We start from the raw sequence: 20060 nt of genomic DNA, 5'->3' as shown, positions 1-20060 counted from the left end.
AATGGTGTTGTGAGTAGAATTTTGAGGGGAAAAATGAATTTACTCCATTTTGGAATAAGGCTGTAACATAAGAAAATGTGGAAAAAGTGAAGCGCCGTGAATACTTTCTGGATCCACTGTAGTTGCCAATGTAGATGACCTGTAGCCATCATTTATTCGTTATTTTTCTATCCCTAACTCTATCCAGGCAAGGGTCATGATGGCAGTACACCAAACAGCTCATCTCACGCTTCCCTATCCTCAGCCAACTCCTCTAACTCTTCCTGTGGGATCCCAATGTCTTCACAAGCTAGCTGGGAAATATAATCTCTCCAGTGTGTCTTGGGTCCTCCCCAGGGGACTCCTCTCAGTTGGACATTATCTGAAAGACCTCCCTTGGGAATCGACCAGGGGGCATTCTCACCAGATGCCTGAGCTACCTCAACTGGCTCATTCTGACGCAATGAAGCAGTGGCTCTACTCCAAGTCCCTCCTGCATATTCAAGCTTCTCACCCTGCTCCTGAGTGTAAGTCCAGAATTCTGATGGAGAATACTAATTTTTGCTGTTTGTGTCTGCAGCCTTGTTCTTTTAGTCATTACCCAAAGCTTATGACCACAGGTGAGGATAAGAGCATAATGCTGCGTTTACACATAGGCAAGACGCGTTACGAATGTCATATTCGCATCATTCTTGGCACATTCCTGACATTCTTAACGCGACTTAACACATCTGAATAAGTTTCTTAATAGTGCGTGATGGTGCGTGATATTTGTGATTTTCACGGAGCATGTCAAAGTCAAAGTGTCTTTATTTGTCTCCCCAAGGAGAAATTTGCCTTGGACAGAGGGGTCTGCTACACAACAACACATCCGGTACATACCACCCATACATCAAAACAACAACATAGTAAATCAAAGTTAAAATATAAATACACAACATTATTAACATCTTTGTGCAAATTCCGCAATACATAACCTTATGCTATCTGCCCTGAGCTATCTGCTGATTTATGAGCTTCACTGACAATGGAATAAATGAATGTTTATATCAATTATATTTACATAGAGGAACCCTGTACCTCCTTCCTGAGTTAAATAAAATATATTCAGAGTGCAGTACATGAGACGCATCTGATAAAATATTGTCTGCACATCTGAGAACTGCCGGTTCAAACAACTCTTGGGGAGTGACAGGTACCACCATACCCATGATTTTGCCAGCTATTTTAATCAGATTTAATATTTGAGTTTTTGATTTAACCATTAAATTACAAAACCAGCTAGTAATACCATACCGTAACACAGACTCAAGCACTGCTCTGTAGAAAATCAACATAATATTCCTACATACACCAAACAGTCAGAGTTGACAAAGAAAGTGCATGCGCTGGTGGATTCGGGCACAAACACTTGACACTTGCATGTGCCAGCTTAAGTTGCTATTGATGTAAACCCCCAGATATTTATATGAATCCACCTGCTCAATTTTATGTCCATAGTGACCACACTACAGTCTTCAACAGCCCGAGGGTCCACCAACATCTCCACTGTTTTATTAGTATTAATCTGCAATTGATGGACATCACACCAGTTCACAAACCTGTCCACTCCAGTTTTGTGACAACTTGAATTGGTACCACCGCTGGACTGATAGTATTGCACACCGGGCATTTGCCCGCTGGCCTGATGGCCTACTGGCCTGCGGATTTTTTTTTTTTTTTTACGAAGTAAAGCGAACTGTGAGCTTTTCACACGACTCGTCCTCACCTCTTAAAGCGCGGTGATAACAGCAGACCTGCACTGAGCTTTACAAAGACATTTTTATGTTTTTTTCCTCCTTTATTTAGAGCTGAGCTGAGCCGCTCTGTATCTGCACGTTAAAACAGCTGATCCTCCGCGACGCGTCAACAACTAACACTATTTTCCACTTAAATGCACCTAAACTCTCTTTCTGGGGAGCGCATGATGTGAAAACGCAATAAAACTTTCTGACCTGTAAATCTGGTCATGTTTTCTGCATAAATAAATGTTATCCATTCTTTGTGCTCAAACGCCAAAGCAGGGGTGAATCCAGGTGGAATGGGGGCGTGGGGCAAGGATGTACCCCCCCTCACAACACCCCTAGATTAAAGGTCCAGTTTTGAAGCCTTTTTTTACTACAACTACTAATACTACTTAAAATAATAATAATTTCGACAAGTAAAATGTTTAGAGAGAATTTAAATGTTAGAAAAATGTTAGAAAGAATTTAATAGTTACATTTATTAACAATGTAGGTTAGAAATTACACGTTTTACTGTTACACTGCTGTCAACAGTTAAATATGAGGTCAAGAAAGAGGTCTTTATTTTATTTTTTATAAAACAAGTATATATTTTCATTGAAGTTAAGAAAGGGTGACTATAAAGTGAGGCGGGGACCACTACGGCCATGATGGTAAGTGAAGGTTAACTTCAGCTATTAATTGATGAACAGCAACCTAACTTGTTCATAAATCAGACATCTGTGTGTGAGAGAGACATTCTGATCTTCTGGTCCGAAGTAAAGTGCTGTCTAACTGGGTCACTCAGGTATGAATTAAGGTTGGACATTATTTTCGTTCGTAACCTAGCCTAGCAATGTAACCTGTGCAAATGGCGTGCATGGCTAGCTACCATGCTGTCGCTGCCAGGTTGTTTCTTTATTCCTTATTCTATTTGTGTGACGGTCGTACGTCGGTCATACGAAGTATGCTGTTTTGCACAGTCTGCGGTGCGGTGGTGTGGTATAACGGTGTCCCTGCCTAAAATGTATTTTCCCAAGTCCTGGCATAATTTCACATACCTAACATTTTACTTTAAATTGAGAGTCATTCTCTAAGTTGATTAGCAACACAAATTGATAATAAAAGAAATCCTTGATGTTACTTGTAGCTTGTAGTGAGATAGACAACTGTCTCCATCTTGTGGCCTTTTTGTGTATTGCAGGTTCAAAAGTTCAACCTTTGTATCCAGTCATTGGTCCAGTCATCCAGTCATTTCTTGCTTTATATGATGAATTGTATCACACAAGTAATGATATATTATTTATAATATAGCCTACAGTATTTCTATAACAAATTTTTTATATAATTTCTATTTCTAAATTTAAGTAACAAGGCTGAATGAAATGACGGCTTATTATGTCTAAAAAGTAATGTGACCTACTGGCAATAGATCATATTTTTGATAAGCCTATGATAACTGTATTTCGGGAGAACTTTTCATAATGCTTCTTATAGTGTTAAAATGTATGTGTCTCCTGGTGCACATTGATCGGTTAAGGGACCAAAAAAAAAAAACACACTGTCACAGCAGGCTTAATTTTTTTCCCCTTCGATACCTGGTGGTGGCCTGGTCTTGGTTAAAAATGCCCGGCCTGAAAAATTTCCCCAGTCCAGCCCTGATTGGTACTAGTGTTTAGCAGACTGAGTATTACAGTGTCATCTGAAAAATTAACAACATACTGGTTTGGCTGAAAGCTGACGCAGTCACTGGTATACATTGTAAATAACAAAGGTGAACTAGCACAGCCCTGAGGGACACCAATGCTGCTTAATGCAATATCAGAGCAGACAGAATTGACCTGCACCTGCTGTGACCTGTTTGTCAGAAAAGAGTGATACCACTTAATTAAGAAAGGGTTCACGTTCAGCTGAGTCATTTTTTGAAGAAGGATATGCGACTGGATACAGTTAAAAGCAGAACTAAAATCAATGAAAACTAATTTGGCATATGCAGAGGAACTCTCAAGATGCTTTAAAACCAAGTTCATTATAGTTAAAATGGCATCACTCGTACTCCGCTTCCTTTTGTATGCAAACTGATACTGATCCAAGTGTGGCTCCACCTCTGCTCCTGAATTAACAGTTTCTCCAATGCTTTCATTACATTAGAGGTTAGGGTCACTGGTCAAAAATCATTGTTCACTTGGGGGCATGATTTCTTGGGGACTGGAATAATAACTGATCTCTTCCAAAGCTCAGGTACCGATTAAGTGTCAACAGAGAGCAGGAAGAGTTGATGCCAAGATGGAGTGAGCTCCTCTGCAAATGTTTTTAAAAGAAAAGCAGACATATTGTCTGGCCCTGTCGCTTTGTTAGTATACATTGATTTAAAAACTTAAGTGACTGATTGTGGGTCAATTAAAATTCTGTCCTCATGCAACTTACACCTAATTTCTTTTAAAATTTCCCTGCATTCTTCCTGATTATCACTCTCAAAACGCAAATAAAAATCATTTACCTCATTGGCTTTTGCAAATTCATTATTGTCAATTACAGGTTTCCTTTTTGTGTCCATGTTTGTCATGCCTCGAATAGAATCCCACCGTCTCTTGTTGTTTGCCCTGGAAAGGTCCCGTCCGGCACGCTCCTTATGCTGCAGTCGAGCATCTCTCATCTTCTGGTTCAGGTCTTTTTGTGCGACCCTTAAAAGCTGCTTTCTTCCTATTAATACATTCCCGTATTTCCCATGTGACATACGATTTATTATTCGGGTATTTCTTAATAATTTTTTGGGGAATGATTGAGTCAACACAGAAAGAGATGTAACCAGTAATTGCCTCTGTGGCAGTGTTGATATCCGCATCTTGGAAAAAAAATGTCCCAATCTGTACACAAGAAACATCCTTTCAGCTCCTCTATCTTGTCAGCAGAACACAGTTTGTCAGCAGACCCATGGTTTTGGGTGTCAAAAAAAATCTTCCATGAATGTCACGCACCACCCTCATTTCGCCTCATGTCATGGAGGTCGCAACTGAGCATGTTGATCCGTCTTGATTAGTGGTGATCCTTAATAGAGCATGACAGTGCTCTGCAGCGCGCTCTCAGCGAGTGAGACGAGAGCCACATGGAGCCACACATCTGGCTCTCTCTGTCTCCTCCTCCTCTCTGCACCACTACATGGCACAGAGCCCAACTAAGCATTCAGTCACAAATTTCTGCTGTGGATTTTGAGGAGCAAACTGGAGCGATCTGAACTGTTCAGCAACTGATGGTTGGATGAATATGGGGGTGTGTGTGGAGACAATTCACCTCATTCACAACGTGACAGAACTTAACGATGCGCTGTTACGTGCACTAACACGCGTAACAGCATGGAACATTATTCTTGACCATGCGTAATGGTTCCTGATAATTCTAAAGGAACACGTGCCATTAATCATAACGCGTGGTAACAGGTTGCAGCAGTTCCTGAGGACACCTGAGGCCTCTGCCCCAAATCATCACATTCATGATCAGCAGCCAAGAATGTGTACTTCATGGCATTCGTGACTTGCTGTCGTTATGTGTAAACGCAGCTTAAGCAAGCCTTGCCTTCTAGCCCAGCTTTTTCGAAACCACACAACATCTGTAGAACCTCAGAAGCAGCCCCAATCCATCCGTTGATCTCATGGTCCTTCTATTCCCACTCATGTACAAGAATGCAACATACTTGAAGGACCATGGTCTCAGATATGGGGGTGTTGAAGCTTATCCAAGTTGCTTCACACTTGGCCTCAAGCATGCACATGGAGGTCACTGTGTGATGAATACAACAGAAACACATCGTCTGCAAAAAGCAGCAGTGTAATATCAATATGATGGCCATTAATAATAAGAGAAATAAGAGTAAACACTCATGACAGTGAATAAATAAATACACACCTTGCTGCAGGTTTCACCTCCGGGATCTTTGCTGGCTGCTATCTGCTGTAAGAGGTTGATGCTAATCCACTGAAAAGCCACAAATCACTTCATTTCCCTCTACTTCCTCGATACCACAGTTAACCATCATTTTCATATTTTTTCCTTGTGTTCTGTGTAAAATTCACCTGTTTTGATTCAATTTTTGAAGTCTACAGAAAATATTAGCTCTAGTCACAGATTTTCCAAGCACAACATGCCATATCAAAGGAACTATGTACAGTATGTCAGAAGTTAGACTAAAAGGCTCTTTCAGCCAAATGCAAAAAAATACTTAGAATTTCATAGGGCCGTAGTTTCAAAGGTACAGTAGTGTTCAGAATAATAGTAGTGCTATGTGACTAAAAAGATTAATCCAGGTTTTGAGTATATTTCTTATTGTTACATGGGAAACAAGGTACCAGTAGATTCAGTAGATTCTCACAAATCCAACAAGGCCAAGCATTCATGATATGCACACTCTTAAGGCTATGAAATTGGGATATTAGTAATAAAAAGTAGAAAACGTGGTGTTCACAATAATAGTAGTGTGGCATTCAGTCAGTGAGTTCGTCAGTTTTGTGGAACAAACAGGTATGAATCAGGTGTTCCCTATTTAAGGATGAAGCCAGCACCTGTTGAACATGCTTTTCTCTTTGAAAGCCTGAGGAAAATGGGACGTTCAAGACATTGTTCAGAAGAACAGCGTAGTTTGATTAAAAAGTTGATTGGAGAGGGGAAAACTTAACTGATCAAAGACAGTCTGGAGTTACTTGTGAGTGCTGTGACAGTTAGAAGATGCTTGTGTGAAGCTAATTTATTTGCAAGAATCCCCCGCAAAGTCCCTCTGTTAAATAAGAGACATGTGCAGAAGAGGTTACAATTTGCCAAAGAACACATCAACTGGCCTAGAGAGAAATGGAGAAATATTTTGTGGACTGATGAGAGTAAAATTCTTCTTTTTGGGTCCAAGGGCCGCAGACAGTTTGTGAGACGACCCCCAAACTCTGAATTCAAGCCACAGTTCACAGTGAAGACAGTGAAGCATGGTGGTGCAAGCATCATGATATGGGCATGTTTCTCCTACTATGGTGTTGGGCCTATATATATATTGCATACCAGGTATCATGGATCAGTTTGGATATGTCAAAATACTTGAAGAGGTCATGTTGCCTTATGCTGAAGAGGACATGCCCTTGAAATGGGTGTTTCAACAAGACAATGACCCCAAGCACACTAGTAAATGAGCAAAATCTTGGTTCCAAACCAACAAAATTAATGCCTCGCAGATGTGAAGAAATCATGAAAAACTGTGGTTATACAACTAAATACTAGTTTAGTGATTCACAGGATTGCTAAAAAAGCAGTTTGAACATAATAGTTTTGAGTTTGTAGCGTCAGCAGCAGATGCTACTATTATTGTGAACACCCCCTTTTCTACTTTTTTTTTTTTACTAATAGCCCAATTTCATAGCCTTAAGAGTGTGCATATCATGAATGCTTGGTCTTGTTGGATTTGTGAGAATCTACTGAATGTATTGGTACCTTGTTTCCCATGTAACAATAAGACATATACTCAAAACCTTGATTAATCTTTTTAGTCACATAGCACTACTATTATTCTGAACACTACTGTATTTCTTATAGAAGCCCAATATTTAGCATTTCTCCATAGGTTTGGCATAGGAGTACCTGTTAATTTTTCCCAGGAGAATCTGAGAGGGTGATTTGTGAAATTTTTCTGTAACTGGGTGATTTGATATGGAATTATCACTTTTTGGGAAGAGTGCTGTAAATATATTATAAATGCAGACATATCATCAGAGCGTGCACACCTTTGCCACAGGTCCAAAAGTCCTTTGCTTTTCTGCCTTTTAATCAGTTCTTTGATCCAAGGGTCATTGAAATCCTTTCACGTCACTGATTTATCTGTTAACAGACAGAAAAATTAACAAATGGGGCCAAAAACATTTCCTTCTCTTGGAATTCTTGGAGTAAAAACCTTTAAAGTAAGCCCTGGATGAGGTCTTTTGGAGATATTTATCATGCTTGTTTTGGATATTTTTACAGAGTATCCATAAATGTAGTTTTAACCAACCAATTTAAATGAAGTCTAACAATTCTGTCAAGAACAGTGGTCAGACATCCAACCACAGTTTACCAGAAGCTTGTTGATGACTACCAAAAGCATCTAGGGACATTTAACCAAATTAGTGGGGGTGTATGTATATATTTGAGCCTGTATGTATACATTTGTGTCTGTATGTATAAGTTTGTCCCTGTGTGACTTAGGGAAGATCCAAAATAAATTCCAACTTGTGCACCCAGTTCTTGTTTTTTGAATTCATTAATGATGTTTGCTGTAACTCTAACCTTTGTCAAGGAGTTAATAAGCGAGAGGATTGGAGAAGTACAGCACAGTGAGAGCCAAAAACGGAGACACACTGAAGATTGTTTTGATCTGAAACCAGTTGTATAATCCATCCTGTGTGATATATTTAGACAAAACTTCATCTGTACCTTACATCTTAATCCCTTGCACCGTGTTGAACCCTCATGCTTCACACCATCACTGAGTTTTTGGAGGTTTCCTTTGACCTCTCCTATTTTAGTTGCTCACAGTAATCACTCCTCTCTCTTAAAACACCCTTCTGCGTGTGTTTGTGCAGGGATAGTTATGTTACTGAACCTGGAGGGAGCGATCGTCAGTATCAGAATGGTCCACCCGGATCCACCAGCAGCTCTTTATAAGGACAAAAGAAAAAAGGCCTCACTCTCTCTATATTTAGACAGACTTTATTGGGCCTCTTGTCTTCTTTGTTTCTCCCCCCTCTTGTGCTGCTGGTAGAAATCTCTCACCAAAGCCATGTGGGCGGTAGGCCCTCCTCTCTATCACAGCTAGGGGAAAGTGACCTGATAATGATCTGGGTGATAATAACAGAGCAGAGGAAAGGAAAGAGAAATGCGGAGAGGAGAGGGAGGATGACAGAGCAGTGGTGGGAGGTAGTGAGAGAAGTGGTTTTCATTGTGTCTTCTTTGTTCCTCAATGACTATTATTGCCTGCAGTGTCATCTCTCTGTCCTAAAAGCAACCCTAATAAAGTTCCAGGGCATGTTATCCATCTAAACTCCGCCATTGTGGGTCGTGTGTCTGAGGGAACGAGCTGGAGTACCGGTCGGTCATCACAGACTTTGTGAACACTTGTGTCTCAACACCAGTAAGACGAAGGAGATGGTGATCGACTTCAGGAGGAAACCACCACCCCAGCCACCAGTGAACATCAAGGGGGTTGGATATAGAGACTGTGGACAGTTTCAAATACCTGGGTGTTCACCTCAACAACAAACTTGACTGGACTCACAACACCGACGCCCTGTACAAAAAAGGCCAGAGTTGCCTCCACCTCCTGAGGAGACTGAGATCCTTTGGAGTGAGCTGTCGTCTTTTCGGCCCCGGGCAGCACAGAGCAGGAGAGAGAGACTAAATAAGCTGGTCAGGAAGTCCAGCTCTGTCCTGGGCTGTCCTCTGGACTCTCTGGAGGAGGTGGCTGACAGGAGGGTGTTAGTTCAAATCCATCATGGACAACTCCTCTCACACTCTGTACCGGACTGTAGTGGAGCTGAACAGCTCATTCAGTGACAGGCTGAGGCACCCTCAGTGCAAGAAGGAACAATACCGCAGGTCGTTCCTCCCTGCTGCTGTCAGACTGTACAATAACACTGTGAAATAACCACATGCAATAATATGTCCACAAATCACATGCAATAACAACTCGCTTACAAATCCCGGCACTAATGTCACCTTTTCACATCTAAATTCCACTTCACATATTGTAAATAAGATACTCCTATTTTTTCAATTCCAGTCATGTTTATATATATACACACACACACACACATACACACATACAGTAGTGTTCAGAATAATAGTAGTGCTATGTGACTAAAAAGATTAATCCAGGTTTTGAGTATATTTCTTATTGTTACATGGGAAACAAGGTACCAGTAGATTCAGTAGATTCTCACAAATCCAACAAGGCCAAGCATTCATGATATGCACACTCTTAAGGCTATGAAATTGGGCTATTAGTAAAAAAAAAAAAAAAAAAAAAAGTATAAAAGGGGGTGTTCACAATAATAGTAGCATCTGCTGTTGACGCTACAAACTCAAAACTATTATGTTCAAACTGCTTTTTTAGCAATCCTGTGAATCACTAAACTAGTATTTAGTTGTATAACCACAGTTTTTCATGATTTCTTCACATCTGCGAGGCATTAATTTTGTTGGTTTGGAACCAAGATTTTGCTCGGTTACTAGTTTGCCTGGGGTCATTGTCTTGTTGAAACACCCATTTCAAGGGCATGTCCTCTTCAGCATAAGGCAACATGACCTCTTCAAGTATTTTGACATATCCAAACTGATCCATGATACCTGGTATGCGATATATAGGCCCAACACCATAGTAGGAGAAACATGCCCATATCATGATGCTTGAACCACCATGCTTCACTGTCTTCACTGTGAACTGTGGCTTGAATTCAGAGTTTGGGGGTCGTCTCACAAACTGTCTGCGGCCCTTAGACCCAAAAAGAAGAATTTTACTCTCATCAGTCCACAAAATATTCCTCCATTTCTCTTTAGGCCAGTTTGATACACTCGCCGAGGATCAAACTCTGGTTATTGGCGACTCTGTTTTGAGAAATGTGAAGTTAGCGACACCAGCAACCATTGTCAATTGTCTTCCGGGGGCCAGAGCAGGCGACATCGAAGAACATTTGAAATTGCTGGCTAAGGCTAAGCGTAAATTTGGTAAGATTGTAATTCACGTCGGCAGTAATGACACTCGGTTACGCCAATCGGAGGTCACTAAAATTAACATTAAATCGGTGTGTAACTTTGCAAAAACAATGTCGGACTCTGTTGTTTTCTCTGGGCCCCTCCCCAATCAGACCGGGAGTGACATGTTTAGCCGCATGTTCTCCTTGAATTGCTGGCTGTCTGAGTGGTGTCCAAAAAATGAGGTGGGCTTCATTGATAATTGGCAAAGCTCTGGGGAAAACCTGGTCTTGTTAGGAGAGACGGCATCCATCCCACTTTAGATGGAGCAGCTCTCATTTCTAGAAATCTGGCCATTTTCTTGGATCCTCCAAACTGTGACTGTCCAGCGTTGGGACCAGGAGGCAGAGCTGTGGTCTTATACACCTCTCTGCAGCTTCTCTCCCCCTGCCATCCCCTCATTACCCCATCCCCGTAGAGACGGTGCCTGCTCCCAGACTACCAATAACCAGCAAAAATCTATTTAAGCATAAAAATTCAAAAAGAAAAAATAATATAGCACCTTCAATTGCACCACAGACTAAAACAGTTAAATGTGGTCTATTAAACATTAGGTCTCTCTCTTCTAAGTCCCTGTTGGTAAATGATATAATAATTGATCAACGTATTGATTTATTCTGCCTAACAGAAACCTGGTTACAGCAGGATGAATATGTTAGTTTAAATGAGTCAACACCCCCGAGTCACACTAACTGTCAGAATGCTCGTAGCACGGGCCGTGGCGGAGGATTAGCAGCAATCTTCCATTCCAGCTTATTAATTAATCAAAAACCTAGACAGAGCTTTAATTCATTTGAAAGCTTGTCTCTTAGTCTTGTCCATCCAAATTGGAAGTCCCAAAAACCAGTTTTATTTGTTATTATCTATCGTCCACCTGGTCGTTACTGTGAGTTTCTCTGTGAATTTTCAGACCTTTTGTCTGACTTAGTGCTTAGCTCAGATAAGATAATTATAGTGGGCGATTTTAACATCCACACAGATGCTGAGAATGACAGCCTCAACACTGCATTTAATCTATTATTAGACTCTATCGGCTTTGCTCAAAAAGTAAATGAGTCCACCCACCACTTTAATCATATCTTAGATCTTGTTCTGACTTATGGTATGGAAATAGAAGACTTAACAGTATTCCCTGAAAACTCCCTTCTGTCTGATCATTTTTAATAACATTTACATTTACCCTGATGGACTACCCTGCAGTGGGGAATAAGTTTCATTACACTAGAAGTCTTCAGAAAGCGCTGTAACTAGGTTAAGGATATGATTCCTTCTTTATGTTCTCTAATGTCATATACCAACACAGAGCAGAGTAGCTACCTAAACTCTGTAAGGGAGTTAGAGTATCTCGTCAATAGTTTTACATCCTCTTTGAAGACAACTTTGGATGCTGTAGCTCCTCTGAAAAAGAGAGCTTTAAATCAGAAGTGTCTGACTCCGTGGTATAACTCACAAACTCGTAGCTTAAAGCAGATAACCCGTAAGTTGGAGAGGAAATGGCGTCTCACTAATTTAGAAGATCTTCACTTAGCCTGGAAAAAGAGTTTGTTGCTCTATAAAAAAGCCCTCCGTAAAGCTAGGACATCTTTCTACTCATCACTAATTGAAGAAAATAAGAATAACCCCAGGTTTCTTTTCAGCACTGTAGCCAGGCTGACAAAGAGTCAGAGCTCTATTGAGCTGAGTATTCCATTAACTTTAACTAGTAATGACTTCATGACTTTCTTTGCTAACAAAATTTTGACTATTAGAGAAAAAATTACTCATAAACATCCCAAAGATGTATCGTTATCTTTGGCTGCTTTCAGTGATGCCAGTATTTGGTTAGACTCTTTCTCTCCGATTGTTGTGTCTGAGTTATTTTCATTAGTTACTTCATCCAAACCATCAACATGTTTATTAGACCCCATTCCTGCCAGGTTGCTCAAGGAAGTCCTACCATTATTTAATGCTTCAATCTTAAATATGATCAATCTATCTTTGTTAGTTGGTTATGTACCACAGGCCTTTAAGGTGGCAGTAATTAAACCATTACTTAAAAAGCCATCACTTGACCCAGCTATCTTAGCTAATTATAGGCCAATCTCCAACCTTCCTTTTCTCTCAAAGATTCTTGAGAGGGTAGTTGTAAAACAGCTAACTGATCACCTGCAGAGGAATGGTCTATTTGAAGAGTTTCAGTCAGGTTTTAGAATTCATCATAGTACAGAAACAGCATTAGTGAAGGTTACAAATGATCTTCTTATGGCTTCGGACAGTGGACTTATCTCTGTGCTTGTTCTGTTGGACCTCAGTGCTGCTTTTGATACTGTTGACCATAAAATTTATTACAGAGATTAGAGCATGCCATAGGTATTAAAGGCACTGCGCTGCGGTGGTTTGAATCATATTTGTCTAATAGATTACAGTTTGTTCATGTAAATGGGGAATCTTCTTCACAGACTAAAGTTAATTATGGAGTTCCACAAGGTTCTGTGCTAGGACCAATTTTATTCACTTTATACATGCTTCCCTTTTGCTTAAATTTTCATTGTTACGCAGATGATACCCAGCTTTATCTATCCATGAAGCCAGAGGATACACACCAATTAGCTAAACTGCAGGATTGTCTTACAGACATAAAGACATGGATGACCTCTAATTTCCTGCTTTTAAACTCAGATAAAACTGAAGTTATTGTACTTGGCCCCACAAATCTTAGAAGCATGGTGTCTAACCAGATCGTTACTCTGGATGGCATTTCCCTGATCTCTAGTAATACTGTGAGAAATCTTGGAGTCATTTTTGATCAGGATATGTCATTCAAAGCGCATATTAAACAAATATGTAGGACTGCCTTTTTGCATTTACGCAATATCTCTAAAATCAGAAAGGTCTTGTCTCAGAGTGATGCTGAAAAACTAATTCATGCATTTATTTCCTCTAGGCTGGACTATTGTAATTCATTATTATCAGGTTGTCCTAAAAGTTCCCTAAAAAGCCTTCAGTTGGTTCAGAATGCTGCAGCTAGAGTACTGACGGGGACTAGCAGGAGAGAGCATATCTCACCCGTGTTGGCCTCTCTTCATTGGCTTCCTGTTAATTCTAGAATAGAATTTAAAATTCTTCTTCTTACTTATAAGGTTTTGAATAATCAGGTCCCATCTTATCTTAGGGGCCCTCGTAGTACCATATTACCCCATTAGAGCGCTTCGCTCTCAGACTGCGGGCTTACTTGTAGTTCCTAGGGTTTGTAAGAGTAGAATGGGAGGCAGAGCCTTCAGCTTTCAGGCTCCTCTCCTGTGGAACCAGCTCCCAATTCAGATCAGGGAGACAGATACCCTCTCTACTTTTAAGATTAGGCTTAAAACTTTCCTTTTCGCTAAGGCTTATAGTTAGGGCTGGATCGGGTGACCCTGGACCATCCCTTGGTTATGCTGCTTTAGACGTAGATTGTGGGGGGGTTCCCATGATGCACTGTTTCTTTCTCTTTTTGCTCCGTATGCATCACTCTGCATTTAATCATTAGTGATCGATCTCTGCCCCCCTCCACAGCATGTCTTTTTTCCTGGTTTTTTCCCTCAGCCCCAACCAGTCTCAGCAGAAGACTGCCCCTCCCTGAGCCTGGTTCTGCTGGAGGTTTCTTCCTGTTAAAAGGGAGTTTTTCCTTCCCACTGTGGCCAAGTGCTTGCTCATAGGGGGTCGTTTTGACCGTTGGGGTTTTCATAATTATTGTATGGCCTTGCCTTACAATATGGAGCGCCTTGGGGCAACTGTTTGTTGTGATTTGGCGCTATATAAGAAAAAAGTTGATTGATTGATTGATTGATGTGTTCTTTGGCAAATTGTAACCTCTTCTGCACGTCTTTTATTTAACAGAGGAACTTTGCGGGGGATTCTTGCAAATAAATTAGCTTCACACAGGCGTCTTCTAACTGTCACAGCACTCACAAGTAACTCCAGACTGTCTTTGATCATCCTGGAGCTGATCAATGGGTGAGCCTTTGCCATTCTGGTTATTCGTCTATCCATTTTGATGGTTGTTTCCCGTTTTCTTCCATGCATCTCTGTTTTTTTTTTTGGTTTTTTTTGTCCATTTTAATTCATTGGAGATCATTGTATATGAACAGCCTATAATTTTTTGCACCTGCGTATAAGTTTTCCCCTCTCCAATCAACTTTTTAATCAAACTACGCTGTTCTTCTGAACAATGTCTTGAACGTCCCATTTTCCTCAGGCTTTCAAAGAGAAAAGCATGTTCAACAGGTGCTGGCTTCATCCTTAAATAGGGGACACCTGATTCACACCTGTTTGTTCCACAAAATTGACGAACTCACTGACTGAATACCACACTACTATTATTGTGAATACCCCGTTTTCTACTTTTTTTTTACTAATAGCCCAATTTCATAGCCTTAAGAGTGTGCATATCATGAATGCTTGGTCTTGTTGGATTTGCGAGAATCTACTGAGTCTACTGGTACCTTGTTTCCCATGTAACAATAAGAAATATACTCAAAACCTGGTTTAATATTTTTAGTCATATAGCACTACTATTATTCTGAACACTACTACACACACACACACACACACACACACACACACACACACACACACACACACACACACACACACACACACACACACACACACACATATATATATATATATTCTATTTCTACCTCATTTTCTTATTTTATTGTATTGTTACAAGTATTATTATTATTGCTTATCCTTGCACATGCTGTTTGATGCACAGTTTCCTCTACTCGCACCCATCTTGTGTGTTTTTCTTAAGAGCTGACATAATGTGAATTTCTCCACTGTGAAATCAATAAAGTCTTATCTTATCTTAAACCCACAGCTACACCAAATGCAGAGCACCTAAAGCCCTGGTCCCACCGAATAATGATGAATAATGAGCCACGTAGCATGTTTTTTTTTTTTGTTTTTTTTTTTTGGTACGAGTCGAGTTATTCAAGAAATGTAGGAGAATAGTGGCTCCGAGAGGCTCTTAGAGCCAGAATGTTCGGCTAACGAGGCTCATATCTGAGTGTGGTGCTAATTGCAAGGAGAAAGGGGGACCAAACATTTAACTCACTTTGAGCAAAGCCCAGCCAGGTGGAACTGAACACAGCCGGAAAAAAAAAAAATCTGATTTGCATGTGAGCCATAAAAATGAGCAGCTACAGCAGAAAGGCATCAACTGCCATGCAAATAACAAGCGAATCACAGTCAAATTATGACGAGGTAATAGACGTGTGTGTGTGTGTGTGTGTGTGTGTGTGTGTGTGTGTGTGTGTGTGTGTGTGTGTGTGTGTGTGTGTGTGTGTGTGTGTGTGTGTGTGGTCGGGGGGAGGCCTTCAGCTCATTGCAAAGCTCACTGTGTGGCATCTACTTTCGTTTGTGCTGAAGGGTTTGTCAGTTTTACTACATCGTCAACAGCAGACCTCTGCAGGACCAACACACCATGACATCAGAATGGTGGACACAGTGCTGAAGACAATAGTTCTCTGTGCAGGAGAAGAGCCGAGGCGTGGCCTGGCTGGACAGAGGCTCCTCTCAGAGGACAAGCCAGGCACAACAGCTGTCTCAAACTCTGCCCGTATCTCACAAACGCATCACAAACGCAATTTCAATTCGCCATGTGCTATTAGCATGAAAGATGGCATAGCTTTAAGACAAAGGCTCAACAGATTCGTGCTAAATCCTTTTACCACCATGTATCTGTGAGAGTCTGTCTAGTCCGATCTCAGGAACGCGGCAACGGAGGTGGAGTAGGAGGAAGGCCGCGGAGAAAGAAACATGCTTGGTAAGAAGAAAAAAAAACTAGCAAAAACAAAGAGGCACTGAGCAGCCCCCACTGAGAGAAGATCTGGTCGATAGTAGCGCTGACACGGCCAACCCGTATTGTGTCCGTCACACTGTGTTTGTCCAAGAGACATTCAGAAACCTGACAGATGTGCAGAAAATCTCCTTATAGGGTGGTTGAAGCCACTTCTTCATATGAGCAAAGGCGCTCACCACATGGAGAAAAGTCTGATGCCTCACCGAAGAACCACCTGGGATTCAAAGTAGTCCTGCTAGCATTTAATGAGAAGTGCAAACAGTGGGCGAACATCAGGGAGCATGTTCGAGCAGCGCATCAACACAGAACCCACCTGCCCTATACTTCAGGTCTAATGACAACAAATGCAACAAAAGCTGCGCACAGTACACCCAGCCTCCAGGGGCTGCCACAATGATCTATTCAACCCGGCCATTCTCTCATTCACCTGTGAGCACCATTCAATAGGACTGCATGTTATTAAAAGCTTTCATACAGATGGGATAATGCCATTGTGAGTTTGCAGAATAGATATAGACCTACGCAAATGGGATGTTGTTTAATGAGAGGAACTACAGCCTTTGGACAAAGCACCAGATTCAACAAACACGTTATTTTACTTTTAAAAAAGCAAAAAAAAAAAAAAAAAAAAAAAACCCAAATAAACAATGATTGTGAAAACATGCAATAACGGTCTTTCTCTTGCAGAATATGAGAAATGGCTGCTATGGAAAAGGAGCACAGAGTCTGACTTCAACACAAAGATGCTTTATTACACCCACGTGCAGTGGTAGGGCAGGCTGGGGTATTGTTGTCAGGCCTGTATAACTCCAAGGGCTTTGATCTGATTTGAACCAAACTTGGTGGAACGATTGAGGATCAGTAAAGGACGAAGTTATTTGATGTTGAAGAAAATTTTGTTAAACGACAAGGTTGCAGGCCAGGGATAAAATTTGGACCCAATGTTTATATGTAGCGGACATTTAGAACAGCAGCAGATGGTTTAGCGGTTAGCTCTGTTACAACCCCAGTTCCAATGAAGTTGGGAGGTTGTGTAAAATGTAAATAAAAACAGAATACAATGATTTGCAAATCCTCTTCAATCTATATTCAATTGAATAGACCACAAAGACATTTAATGTTCAAACTGATAAACTTTATTGTTTATGTGTAAATATTTGCTCATTTTGAAATGAAATGGATGCCACATGCAGGCATCCATTTCAAAATGCATTTCAAAAAACGCTGGGACAGCGGTATGCTTACCACTGTGTTACATCACCTTTCCTTCTAACAACACTCAATAAGCGTTTGGGAATTGAGGACACTAATTGTGAGTGTCATGATTGGGTATAAAAGGAGCATCCCCAATAGGCTCAGCCATTCACAAGCAAAGATGGGGTATGGCTCACCACTTTGTGAACAACTGCATGAAAAAATAGTCCAACAGTTTAAGAACAATGCTTCTCAACATTCAATTGCAAGGAATTTAGGGATTCCATCATCTACAGTCTATAATATAATCATAAGATTCAGGGAATCTGGAGAACTTTCTACACATAAGCGGCAAGGCCGAAAACCAACATTGAATGCCCATGACCTTTGATCCCTCAGGTGGCACTGCATTAAAAACTGCCATCATTGTGTAAAGGATCTTAAGGCGTGGGTTCAGGAACACTTCAGAAAACCATTGTCGGTTAACACAGTTCGTCGCTACATCTACAAGTGCAAGTTAAAACTCTACCATGCAAAGTGAAACCCATACATCAACAACAACCAGAAACGTCGCCTTCTCTGGGCCCGAGCTCATTTGAAATGGACAGACGCAAAGGGGAAAAGTGTGCTGTGGTCTGATGAGTCCACATTTCAAATTGTTTTTGGAAATCATGGACGTCATGTCCTCCAGACAAAAGAGGAAAAAGACCACCCAGATTGTTACCATCGCAAAGTTCAGAAGCCAGTATTTGTGATGGTATGGGTGTGTGTTAGTTGCCCATGGCATGGGCAACTTACACATCTGTGATGACACCATCAATGCTGAAAGGTACATCCGGGTTTAGGAGCAACACATGCTGCCATCCAAGCAACGTCTTTTTCAGAGATGTCCCTGCTTATTTCAGCAAGACAATGCCAAGCCACATTCTGCACGTGTTACAACAGTGTGGCTTCATAGTAAAAAAGTGCAGGTACTAGACTGGCCTGCCTGCAGTCCAGACCTGTCACCCATCGAAAATGTGTGGCGCATTATGAAGCACAAAATACGATGACAGAGACCCCGGACTGTTGAACAACTAAAGTCATACATGAAGCAAGGATGGGAAAGAATCCCACCTACAAAGCTTCAACAATTATTGTCCTCAGTTCCCAAAATGCTTATTGAGTGTTGTTAGAAGGAAAGGTGATGTAACACAGTGGTAAACATACCACTGTCCCAGGTTTTTTGAAATGTGTTGCAGGCATCCATTTCAAAATGAGCAATAATTTGCACAAAAACAATAAAGTTCATCAGTTTGAACATTAAATATCTTGTCTTTGTGGTGTATTTAGTTGAATAAAGGTTGAAGAGGATTTGCAAATCATTGCATTCTGTTTTTATTTACATTTTACACAATGTCCCAACTTCATTGGAATTGGGCATGAATCCCAGGGCATCGCTCTTGTGTTGGTTGAATTTTAAACAGTTCAAAAAATTTCTGCAACACATTTTTTTCTATAAATAATGATAGACTCCTCACGGGCATCTGGAGCCCGTCTGAAGTTAGTTTCCGTAAGTCAGAAAGTGCTCAACAGACAGCTTGTGGGGGGTTGATGACACACTCTTCCTTTTATATGCTTGGAGAGGAACTGCTCTTCTGGAAATGACCGAGTGAGTCCAGCAGCCTCCAGCAGTCAGCCTGCCTACAACCTGGCAGGCAGGCAGGGTCAGCAGGCTAGATGAGTCTTGTCCGGTGGCGGAGGATGAGGAGGAGGTGCACGATCCAGATTTATTCTTTTTTATTCTTTTGTTTACTTATTTATTTTTTGTTTTGTTTTTGGAGGGCCACAATGGAAATAAGTTTAATGCTTTATTGTGGTACCCTCTACAATTTAATACTATACTGTATTGGTGAGAAGCAGCAGGCTGGACAACATTTGACAAGTCAGTGAGTTTGCTGCCTCCACACTTTGTTTTTTTCTCTTTTGTAGAGCCATGCAAGCTTTTTTAAAAAAATTATTATTATTTCTCTGGCTACAGTCTGGGGTATTTCCACAGCCTGTTCGCACATAATAACAGCATAATAGCAGCTCACAGCCATCCTGAGAACTTTGGTCTCAAACATGTCATCGTTTGAATCGTGCAAGTCAACATTCACAAGAGTGATGCCTGACATTCACGCAAATCAGTGAGATACTTTCACCTGCAAAGGCTGTGGAAGTAGCGCTTAACATTCACGAGACTGCTGCGCATGATTCTATCATCACTCACATGATGACTGATGATGACAGTCACATGATGACGCATGATTCTATCATCACTCACATGACGACATATCACTCACATATCATCGTGATATGTATGTGGGCTACTCGGAAATTTGGGGCCTGTTTTCGCCGCCAGTCTGTGCGACATTTAGCCGACGTGCTAATGTATCATAAGTACCAATTCTGTGAGATTCCAACTGTAAAATTGTCTCTAATTTGCATTATTATTACTTTTTTTTTTTTTTTTTTTTTTTTGCAAAATTAGTCTCCAACTACTCCCCAACAGTTGCAGTGAG

Source organism: Thalassophryne amazonica, chromosome 3, assembly GCF_902500255.1.
Source record: "Thalassophryne amazonica chromosome 3, fThaAma1.1, whole genome shotgun sequence".
NCBI classification, from domain to species: domain Eukaryota; kingdom Metazoa; phylum Chordata; class Actinopteri; order Batrachoidiformes; family Batrachoididae; genus Thalassophryne; species Thalassophryne amazonica.
The sequence above is the reverse complement of the archived record's forward strand: the minus strand, read 5'-3'. Positions refer to the sequence as shown.